General features: G+C 31.8%; 1 non-coding gene across 1 annotated transcript; it reads right to left on the bottom strand.

Annotated features, from left to right (window-relative positions):
- Window positions 1-11881: 11881 nt before the first annotated feature.
- Window positions 11882-11954, bottom strand: Trnak-uuu. Its single transcript has one exon. It is a non-coding gene; the product is annotated as a tRNA-Lys (tRNA).
- Between the last annotated feature and the right edge of the window lie 765 nt (window positions 11955-12719).

The raw sequence follows: 12719 nt of genomic DNA on the forward strand, positions 1-12719 counted from the left end.
CCGTCCTCTTCGCCAGAATCTTCATCCGAATATTCGTTACTCTTGGGAGGTACAACTATTATAAGAAAATACACAACGTTTTTGCAAAACAAAAAAGAGGGGCTAAAAAACATAAAACATTCCATATCTCCGCAACCGTTACTTTGCGGACCCATGTTTATAGAGACTTTTCTGCTTATTTTGGTTCATACTATTACCTCCTTAAATATTTTACACTCTTTTTTAACACCCTGTATATTAATTTTTAAGGAATTTTTATAATATGAAAATGTAAGTATTCTAATATTTTAAATCTATCAGTAACCAGCTAATGGTCGCCATTGACAAGAATGCTCATCGAGTATGGTTCAACCTAAATCGGCGCTTTTCTATTGTTCGAGGCCATTGACTTAAGCGAGCGTAATAGAAACAAATTTTGCCAGGCTATCGTAAGAGCCTCGATGAAGATGAACTCATTTCTTCTTCGTGTCCATCGAGGACATGCACAAAAGTTCGTCGACCCCAGACTTGCACATATAGAGAAGTGCAAGAAGAACCAACTAGAGTGCCACAATAACTAGACCACTGGAACATAGAGGTGTCGCGCCTGACGTCACACTTATGTTACCTACATTAGATTCAGCCGGTCAACGACCCATACTTGAAATCGAGATGCAGAATTGTTGTCTTGTAAACTGCAGTTCATAGGTGGTTCATAGGTATTTGCTCGTTTATTACATTTTTGAATGGGTATGGTGGATTTGAATATACTTTAACCGGACTAACATCTATTAACCCATTAATGCCTGAATTAATTTTTTTTGCAAATTTCATTATTTTTTTTTCATAAAAACTTTATCAAACGTATGTCCATAAATATAGTTAATCGGATATTTTTTTATTTTTTATTTTATTTAAAAAAATACAAGGTGTTACATATATGTCACGCTAGGCAGATACGGTATGTACGATTATATACAAGGCAGCGGGAAGTTTTGAAAACGACGTATTTCCGAAAGTAACTGTATTTAATTAAAACAAAGTATAGCAATGACAAGATAATTGTGTGCCATTTTTATTTCTTAAAAATTATGCCTGCTAAATGGCCTCCTCTTCTCTTCATACACTCGTGAAGCCGAACGTTGAAATTCTGCATAACACGATGCAACATATCCAACGGAACATCAGCAATTTCTTCCCGAATTTTCATTTTCAGCTCCAAAATATCTCGAGGTTTGTCGATGAACACCTTGCTTTTTAGATAGCCCCACAAAAAGTAGTCGCATGCCGTAAGATTTGGCGATCTTGGGAGCACTCAATGTCTCCGTGTCTGAAGATAACACGACCTGGAAACAATCTTCGCACGGAATCCATTGATGCTCTTGCGGTATGTGAAGTAGCGCCATCTTGCTGGAACCAGCTATTGTTCTGTGGAAACATGTTCAGTTGCTGTGTAAGGAACTGGTTAATCATGTCACTATAGTGTGCAGCATTGACTGTTAAAGCATTTTCATTATGATCCTCTAAAAAATAGGGACCTATGAATCCCATTGAAGATATTGCGCACCATACTGTTACCTTGGGGCTGTGTAACGGCTGTTGATGAAGTCCTTGTGGATTTTCCAAAGCCCAATAACGGCTGTTTTGTTTATTGATATAACCAGATAAATGGAAATGTGCTTCATCAGACATCCATAAATTGTGAACGTCAAGTTTATGCTGCAGCATCGTTTCAGCAAAATGTTGGCGAACAGGAAGATCTGTTGGTTTCAATGCTTAGACAATCTGGATTTTGTAAGAACGAAAATTGAGATCCTTGTGTAAAATTCTAGAAAAAGTAATCCTAGATAAGCCCAAGGCCTGGCTTTGTTTTCGATTTGAACGTTTTGGACTGCGCTCTGCAGATGGTCTAACGCGATCAATGCTTTCAAGACTTCTATTTGGTCCCTTATGTTTGACATTTTCAGCTGATCCAGTATGTTCAAATTATTTGCCGGACCACTGTTCCATGATTACTAAATGGCATAAAGTGACAGATAATTTGTCAAACAAATCCGCGGCAACCTATGCATAGTAATGAAATAATAACATTTTCAAAACTTCCCGCTCCCATGGTCCACCTATTATATATTTTGATTATATTGATATTGTTTATTGCAATAAAAGTACATTATTATCTGCAGCAATAGGAAAAGTCAAAATAATAAAAATAAAAGCAAAACAATCATTTTAATTTCTACCATGAAATGGTGAAAAACAGGATACACACAGCCCTACGTTGCATTTCTTGCACTGCGTGCGAACAGCACTTGATTTTTCTGTATGAGCCCGCCCCTGTTAGCAGATGCAGAGGAAGGACGACCAGCACCCTTAGGAGTTACTTGATACTTCAAATAATACTGAGAGATTTCTCTTCTAAACTGAAGTTGAGAAACTTTATGACCTGTACTTTTGGCAAGTATCCACGCATTTTGTATGTTTGTGTCAATCAACCAGGTAAATATCGCCCACCACCATTTCTTACTTCGGATGAGAATGGATATTTGAAGCTACCACTGAATTATCTCTTCATCTTGTTACAAGAATTGTAAAATTCACCGTCTATAAATAACTCAAAAATATTTACAGCTTTCATGTCTCGGAAAGTAGAAAAATTTCATCCGATTCATCCAAATCATAACTTTTATCTATGAACGAACGTTTTTTATTGATATTGAGCCTATTCTTCATTCTTTTTCAGAGGTGCATGTTCTTCAGTAACTAAAATTGTCTCACTTTCTCCACCAATACCGTCCCCTTACCGTCCCTGCCCCTTACCGTCACTGCTTTTGCTTGCGCTTGAAGCTGTTTCTCTGACAGATTATTCAACATCTCTCCTCCGTCCTCTTCGCCAGAATCTTCATCCGAATATTCGTTACTCTTGGGAGGTACAATATACACTTTATCAATAGGATCGTCTCCCCAAAACTCGTTATTTTCAAATAATTCTGCAATTTCTGCAGCAGTCAAACTGAGAAGAAAAATAGAACCTATTAGCCTAGCGTACCTTTTATGGCACGGTGACGTAAACTGTCCGGTAAACACATATAAACAAATTTAGATTAATCCAAACTAACATTTTTCCAATATTTACTAATAATTTCAGTAAACTAAATAGTTATATCCATATATAGATTGTTACATTATCAAAAATATATACTTACACCTATTTGTAACTCATTTTTCACCCGCAAAATAAGATAGCATCAAATACAGCTCTCTGTTCTCTGTACAGAAAAAATGTTTAATTATGAAATAATTGTAAGTTTTAGTACAGAGATAATACATATCACTAGGATGTACTACATATAGCATACTTGTAGATGCTTTAAATTTGGCAATACAAATTAATTCCTAAGATGTGTTTTATAGTACCATAAATGGCACGCTAGGTATTAATGGGTTTAATGCAGTATAAAGGCCGATTCTAATTAGACGAGCAAGAAACCGGATCGGCAACGGCAGGGCACATACTCGGCATGGGCCGTGTTTTCAGAGACAATTCACACTGCGACAGACATGCCGCAGGTAGTAGTTCCCTAGCTTTGTGAAATAATGTTCGCGACTTCCATTTTGGTAAAAATTGTTCTAATCTTAGAACAGAAGAAGAGCAAGAAAATAAAAATTCCCGAAAAAGAAAAAGAAAAGTATAGATTAATACGTGTTTAATAAATATACCTACCTTATTGCAATTTCTCGCCAATTTTTTTCCATATCATATTTTTGTAGACACTGTCGTAAATAACCTCATTTTCTCTGATATATTCAATAAGAATTTCATCTTGTTCTGACGAAACTCAACTAAAAACCCTATGATTGCAAGTTGACTGCCTGGAGAGTATTCACACTTGCCGGAACATGCACGGCACATGCAAATATTCTTTCGGAAGAATGTCGCGTGCAAAGTCTGTTGCTTGCCGAGACGCTGCACGTATAGTGTGAATTACGCCCCTCAAAACCCATAAGATACAATGGTTAAGACATTTTGCCGAGCCGGTGCTTTGCCTGTGCCGAGCACATGCCTTGCACGCAAGTGAGAATCGGCCTTAATAATACTAATATTGAAAATATACCATTTATTTGCAACCAAAATCATAAATTTACCTTTATTCTAAAATAAATACACTATTGAACTTGCATTTGATTTGAATTTCCTATTAATGACGCGGTTGTAGGTGCTTTGGTACTTCAATATAGTTTTATTTTATGCCATTCCTAAAATATGTCACATTTTTGACGATTTCTAATCTTTCCAAAAGAGCAAACATCGGTTAGGTAAAGAAAATAATTCACATATTGTCAATAGTTTTGACACAGAAAGCTGCAGTCAACATCATATATAAACAATAAAAACAAAAATGGACCAAATCGTGAATCCTGTGGTACACCTAACGTACTAGCTACAGAGGAAGATGAACAATTATTACTTTGATCTGTTGAGTACAAAATTACATTGATATAAGTTAAAATTTAATATATGTTACATTTACAATTGTTACCAATTAAAAACAACATATTACATTTGCCATGATTAAACCGAATAGTAGAGTCGGATGAATGAAAGATAGATAAAAAAATATCATTGTTAAAACCAGCACAAGTTCCACTTCCTAAAAGGTGTTCCAGTGATATAATTAAAAATACATCACCACCTGCCATCTGCGTCTAATAGTCCTAAGAGGATGCAAAGTCACATCTCATCCAGATCATTCGTCCCTTCGCCCTTCAGATGGCCGGTCTTCACCTGTCTCTAATTTTTTTCCGCCTGCGTTCACTAATGAGGGTTGGTTAAATCGCGGCAAAATGCCTCAAGAAGGTCACCAGGAAAAGGGTTGAAGACGGTAGATACTCATTAGGAAGTTAGGAACCCGTTATAAGGGTCGGGGAGATAAATCTGGGTCATTTGGGCCCTTGCCGCGACTACCTACCATCTGCTGAGGGATGCACCTTGTGGCCCGGATTTGGAATCTGTTGTGTGGCAGGCGTATTATTATTGTAAGTGTACCGTTAGGTCAGGGTGAAAAAATGATAATTAGATTGACCTAAAATCGGCTTCAAATGGATTTCTTACGTATAAAAAAAGTGTAGTCTATTATGAGTCGTTTCCTGTTATAGGACCTCGAGAGATTTTGTACTTATCAAAATAATACTTAGCATAGAGGTATATAGAATTTACTGTTTTTATTTAATTGACCACTTCTACCACACTGAATATAATATTCTTTAAATAAATAACCCCGAAAGGATCAGCCTAGGTTTTCATTTCAGTATGAAAGAAATGCTCAGTTAAATAAAATCAATAACGAAAAGTCTCACAAATAACTAATCACAATGTATGGACGAAGGCACAATTTTCTTAATTTTAGAAAAACATAATAAGCTGGAGAAATAGACAATCCCAAAATAAATAATTTCACATTTGATAAAACAGCTTGTAAAAAAATATAATATAATAGTTTCTGCCCAGGTTTTGGAAAATAAACTTTACGCAATGGAAGAATATAGATTTTAAATTAAATACGCTAATAAGTATAATGCACCAGGACAATTTTTATAGTAAATGAAAGAGAGAAGAGAAAAACCTTTTATGAGTAAAAATAGGCAAATGTCTAAAAATGAGAAACAAAGAACATAAATTTGGTTTGCAGTGTGCTGCCTCTTTCCAATCTCGGCAGGGAAATGTAAAACGCACAAAGTGAGTAATATTTTACGGCTAAAAATATAAATTTGATCATTCAAGTAGCAAACTGTTTTAACTAAATTCTAAACGGGACTTGCAGGGATGACAAACTTCACCCCTGCAAATCGAATTTATAATGCCTTGTTTCTCATTTTTAGACATTTGCTTATTTTTACTCAACATGACAATTTTTTAAACAATCAACGCATTTCTTTGGGTAATAAATACCAACTTCTATGGTATTTTTCTATCCGCCATAATGACTCCGACATTGTGGATTTATGAATTTCATCTTTCACCTTACATTAGTGATTGGTAACTTTGAAAACCACCGAGTAATAAGTTTCAGCCATAATCTTCAAATTTGGAATGCTTTTTCATTTTCTTGCATCCGCCATATTGGATTCGCCATTTTTTACTCAGGAATTTTCGATCTTCTAAATTCGTAATCAGCGACCCCAAAAACCAGCGGTAACAAAATTCAAGCAAAAATATTGAATTAGGAAAGTGTGAAAGAGATAAGTGGGACCCTAGTCTTATGGTGGTTTCCAACCCTTCCTTAGAAGGATAAGTTATATTATATTTTCTTTGATATATTGTCTATTAACCTACATTTATATATTTGGTAGTATAAAACACAAGGCCATAGCCATTGTGAAAAGTCATCTTAAGCGTTGAATTAACCCCCTCGTAGGGGGTGGATTTAATTTGCATATATTTCTTTCCAATGCTCAAAATATTATTTTAAAATGTTTTCTCAAAAGATAACCAATAAAACGAGAGACAAAACAGAATTTTCAAGTATGCGGAAACTGAAGTTGGTTCGGTTCTTCACTAACAGGAACAGTATAATAAAAAAACGACTATCAGCGCTTTCTATGTTTTCTACATTGAATAGGATTATTTTCATATTCAGTTACCTGTAAAGCTTCCCTATACCAAGTGTCATTGAGACATTTTAAAAAGTGACGTCAGTTATCATAAAAAAATAAAATAAAGGAAGACGCCTTTAAGGCTCTTAACTTTTTTAGGGAACAAAATTGTGCCAAGTTAACTTGATGTAGATGGTTTAACGTCACCTAAAGGAGAACCTGAAGTATGACTCATTCATTACCAGACACATGAATAAAGAAACGTATTTACATTTTTTGAAACTTAGGCAATAAAATTCTATTATTCTTAAAACAACTACTTGAAACGTTTAAAGCTAGGACTATTTAATCTAGCTTTATCTGGAAGGCGAGGTTAACTTTATAAAACAAAGCACAGCACGACTTAGATGAAAATTCCGAATCTAATATTATATATTGTGTTTACATTGTTCTTTACATAGTTTTCTTTCTCTTTCTTATTTCAAAACGAACATATCGAAATTTTGTTGAATCAATTTATTAGTTGTTTATTTAGTTACCTGTACAATCAAAACAAAATAAAAATTATTCGATTTGTAGAAATAGAAACCATTATCAAAATTGCTAAAAGTATCTCTATTTTCAGCCGGTTAGTCACAGTTGCAAAATTTTATTGATGAGGTCCCAAAAGAATTGCACCGAACAAGATTTGTGGGTGCAGCAAACAACCATGGATAATGAGATTATGGGGGCTATAAATTAATTCGCAAGGTCGTTGCAAATAAATCTGTAATTGGTTTATTAGCGTAAGCTATCGAGGGAGGTCAACTTTGGTACTTCTAGGAATCTGAAAGGGCAATAAATTATTCTTACTATTATACTATATTTTCATTGTAATATTGTGATTTGAAAAAAAGATGTGAGAACCTAGGAAGTTGTGTTCAAACAGTTTTTTAAACATATTATTTTTTTGATATAACGAACGCACTAAATTTATTTTAATATATTGTAAATAATTTATGTAACTTAACTACATATTCTTCTATTTTCATGTTAAAAAAATACAATATTAATTATCTAGGTTTTATTTTTTCTTTTCATTTCAGAAAAACATACCTACATTTATCTAAATAATTTTTCTTAAAAAAACCATTTCCATCTAAAAACATGGATTTTTGGGAAAGTAGAAGCTAGTGAATATGAATACCATCTATATCACATATTTCAATTACTATTCTACAATTTTGGCACACGGACATCTCTATTTCTAATTTCAGATCTAGGTTCATAGTTTGTAAAGATAATTTCAATACTGTTTTCCATCTTCATACCATTTTAATCTTGTATTTAATATTACAAATACATTTTCAATTTTAACCATAGAATTATTTCATAGTACTGTCAAAGATCATAATCTGTAGAAAACGTCATATCAATAATGTGTTTCAGTTTCACTGAAGCGACAAAAAATGATTGTTTTTCTCCTTTGAGGAAGTACTTCTTAATAAAAATATGATTTAATATCCCTGAAAATTGCATCGTTTTTGTCCTGATGTACATTGTTTCTCTTACAATAACAAGGCCAATTGGAAGGTTGTAAATCGAGGGTGAAGGATTTAATTTGTAGAATCACAAAACTTTTCATTTCAGCTGTTTAAAAAACTAAAATTAATATTTGAACTGACCTCGGATTATAAAAACCATTGCATCATATTTGTGACTTCCTTAAACATTTAATTTATCAGATATTATTTTCATTGACAAAATGTTTTCTTTCAACGGTATTTTTATAAAGATTTGGATAAATACTTTTCGTTTCAGTTACTACATAAAAAGTTAAAACCCATTTGATAACTGACCTCGAATTACAAAAATTATTACGCCGCTATAAACGTTGTTTATGTATAAAGAAGAAGTATTATGGAATACTCTTTCATTTTTTTTCCACTTTTTGAAAATTAGATTGTTTGTAAATAAATAATTCAAGTTTTAGTGTCTGCCAGTTCCTATATTTCTATACAGAGCGAAATATTTTTTATTTCTACGGAAATGCTGGACACGTTGATTTATAGTTTTAAAAACCAATACATTTAAGGTTAAAAGTAAAACAGGTTAAATAAAAAATTTTAAATGACGGTAAATATAATTTATTTCTACATTTTGAAGGATTTTTTATACCATATTCAACGATAAAAACAATTTTTTACCGGATCTATTAAATATCAAAAAATTCAGTAAACTCTGCGGTTTCAAAGATTTTTTATAATTAATTCAAGTCAACAAAACTAATATAAAGGGTGTTACAAATTAGTTGGACAACCCGTTAACCACATATTCTGGACTAAAATAATGGGACTTTTCTTGTCACTTTCGATTTCGAAGACCCATTTTCAAAATACAGGATGTCAAAATTTAAATTTAAAAAAACATTTTTATTGATAACTCCGGTGATTGTAGAGATATTTATTTGAAATTTAGCACATATTTTGATCTTCAATTGGCACACTTTTTGTATAATTTTGGTATAAATATCAAAGCGCGAATGGTGGGGAGGGGGATTGCAGTACCCATGGACTATTTTTTTTTTGAGTACGTCTATGCTTTATGAATATTTTTTTTGGGTCAAGCAGCGTTTTATTCAATTTTTTTCACTCTTCTACGATTTTTATCTGGAGCCTCGTTTACGAGATATTGTAACTTTTTTGAAAAGCGACATCGATTTAGTCGACTTTAGACTTTACTTTTTGGAGCTATATGAAAGATTTGAGTCGTTTTATTTATTTCAATTTACTGAATAAAATGAAAATGGTCATCATCATGATCAACGATATTTAATTTGAGCCAACATATCAAAAAAAGTTGCAATATCTCGTATAGCGCCCCAAATCAAAATATGTGATTTCAGTCTAAAGTGCTCCTTACCTTTTACAATTAGTTTCTTTAACTGTTGTTTAGTATTGGTACCATATAAAAGAATAAAAGAAATTTTTCATAAAATCCCAAGAATTAGTCTAACGTCCACTAAATTGATGTCGCGTATCCAAAAAAAGTTACAATATTACAAGATTGAAAAAAAATATATATTAAAATGCTGTTACAGCTTTTGTAAAACATAGGCGTACTCAAAAAAAAAAAAATGGGTGTCCAATGGGTAATTAAATTACGTTCAATCTACTATTAAAATTTTAAACAAACCATTGTCATACATTTTTTTATTATCTGTGGAAGCCAAAGTCAAGAAAAATACAAATTTCTTAGCCAATGATTTTTTTAACTTTCGATAATTACACTGTATTTAAAAAACATTTATAAACACTTTTTGTCGAACAATTAGTTTTAGATAAATAAAAATTTGTTTATTTTGTTACATACTTTAAACTTAAAAAGATAGTAACGCGTAAATAGGTCATTTGCTTTCCGAATAAAGAAAAAGATATATTTTTTCTTAAAAATAACATTAGGAATAAAATGTATTTTGAACTTATCCAATTTCCAAAATATCTAGTAGCGTAGATATTCTAGAGTTCTTCATGCCTCCAAGTATCTCTTCCGCTGGTGCCAACTTAGCAAATTTCTGCCTTTAATTAACTAAGTAATTATCTAAAGTCTCATCAATAAATTTCATACATCTTCAGAGGTATCTGAATAAATGCAATATTTTCCTTCAACTTCAGCATCCGATGTCTCGAAAGCTAGCATATTCGTTCATTAAGGTGCTTTTTGACAAAATAAGCAAAGGAGGAAATACTGAAGAAATTGAACTCGTACGCAAATCAAATAAAGGGCGTACTTGATGTAGCATGAGATGGCATGCAGCAGTTCGAACGGCAGCATTCATTTTTCGTTCCATTCCCCACACCTCTACTTCGCCACTGCGCATCTTACTATCAGGACTGAAATAAATTTGGTTTACATTTACACTGAAGAAATGCACATATAGGTACGTACAAATAAATTTCTTCTCGATATTTATATACCATAATCTTATAATTAAATATAGTAAAATTCTTCAGTTACATAAACCTTAACTTACTACAAAGTTTAGCACATTTTCAGGAAGAAGTTTATATAAAATGTACCTTTATTTTTATGTACTATCATTTCTCAAAATTTAGAATCACCTTACATTTAATTTTTTAAGGAAGCATATGTGTTTGTGTATACAGAAATAAATTTTTCTTAACTCTTTCTAAGTGTGTATAAATCTTTATATTGTATATCATATAATGTAATAGTTAAAATTTTAAAAATTGTGTATATAATTATCCTAATACTCTTAAATTAGATTTCTATTATTTTCTACAAAAATTATCATATCTGCAACTTCTTGAGAGGAAAAGTTTTATCTACTTTTAAACAAACTTGAGAGTAATAACGCAAAACCCTTTCAGCCTTGGAAAGTTATAGAAACACTTTTGTACTTCTGAGAAATCGATGCCAAAAATCGCAAAAATTTCACTGTAGTATTGTTAACTAGAAGTGCAATGTACCTATTTTTCGACAGTACATTTGTCAAAAATAAAAAGCATCCTCAAAGAATAGAGAGTTCTTTTTAACTATTTGCGAGGGTTGCGAATTTTACAGAGGGTAGTAAAGAGCAGGTAAATCTATTTGAAAATTTGCCTGGATTCTCTACTGCAAATAACCACATACAAAGTTGAAGGTTTTTCAGTGCAATTACTGACTTTTGCTTTCTGTTATCATTCTAAATGGGCGGCAATTTGGTGGTTGGTTGAGAAGGTATGATAATGATAAATGATGCTAAATTATTAGTTTATGATTTCTAAAAAATTATCTATCGATGTTTGCACTGAAGGATTGCAAAGTCGGTGCAGTAATAAGTTTTATTAAAAAAAGTCTTATAAATTTTTTTAACCATGAAACGTATTATATTAGGTCTTCATCTGAAGAATTAAATTGTTCCATTTTTATCCAAGGTTCAAGTTCTAAATTTCGACAATCGAATAACTAAAAAATATAATCTTAATTTGAATCTAAAAACTGACAGTTACAAATCTTTTTAAAGCTATTATTTTCAAAAGGAAGTTTAATTAAAATGTGCCCTAATTTTTATATACTATGAGTATTAAAAATATCTAGAGATAGTTTAAATCCTGCATTTCTATAAGTTATTTCCGTATTTCTATAGTTAAGGATGCATGAATTACTAACTGATTTCTTAAATACCTTCTTGTAATAAATAAACAGAAACTAATTTTCTTTAATTATTATGTAATCATTTTAAAATTGTCAATTTTTTCCTAGGAAAATACATATTACATATAATACAACTTAATTAAAAAATCATTCATTTTGATTTAAAAAAAATGATCGCCCGAGCAGGGACTTGAACCCTGGACCCTTGGATTAAAAGTCCAATGCTCTACCGACTGAGCTACCCGGGCAGTGATGTAACAGTTTTGTTATGTAGTTAATATATCGATTTCATAAATAAAGATTTAAAAATTAAGAACATGTACATATTTCTTTATAAATAATTAAAATATCGAAAAAAGTACATCTTATGTTTTTTTTATTTCTGAGGAGAAAAATGAAACACTTTTCCAGTACCACATGATATTATATTATATGACCTGTTACATCAACATCTCTATTACTTTTTGGTATTAAAAAAATTAGAATATTCCAGTGATTGCATAATAAACAGTATTGATAGAATGAAAAATCGTACCGTAAGTTTATTGCCAGAAACAAAATTTATACTCAGCAACAAATAAATATCAAATCTCTAAATAATCTTAGATATATGATACAAATTTTTCCACACCTTGGTAGGTAGGCATTAAATATTAGAGGTGCAATATTTACATTAAATACACATTAATTTTAATAGAAGTTTATCTCCACCATAAGAAAGCGGGATATTTTTTTAAATTAAAGGTGACTAACTGAGTTTCAATTATTTCCAAAATCTTAAGCAAAGAATAATTCATGATAGAATTCCCAGAAAATCATTTGGAAATACATACATTTCTATATCTTAAAGGACTACCCGAGTAACTTTTCAGACTTGCTCGTTACTTCCAGTAATTGTTATAAAATGCTCAGTTGGACGAATATTTTTGACAGTTTCCAGAATTGGTCCCTAACTATTTCTGGAAGAAACATTAAGTGTCAAAAGAGTAGTTATCAAAAGCAGATATATACCA

Source organism: Anoplophora glabripennis, unplaced genomic scaffold (genome assembly GCF_000390285.2).
Source record: "Anoplophora glabripennis isolate ALB-LARVAE unplaced genomic scaffold, Agla_2.0 scaffold98, whole genome shotgun sequence".
NCBI lineage: Eukaryota > Metazoa > Arthropoda > Insecta > Coleoptera > Cerambycidae > Anoplophora > Anoplophora glabripennis.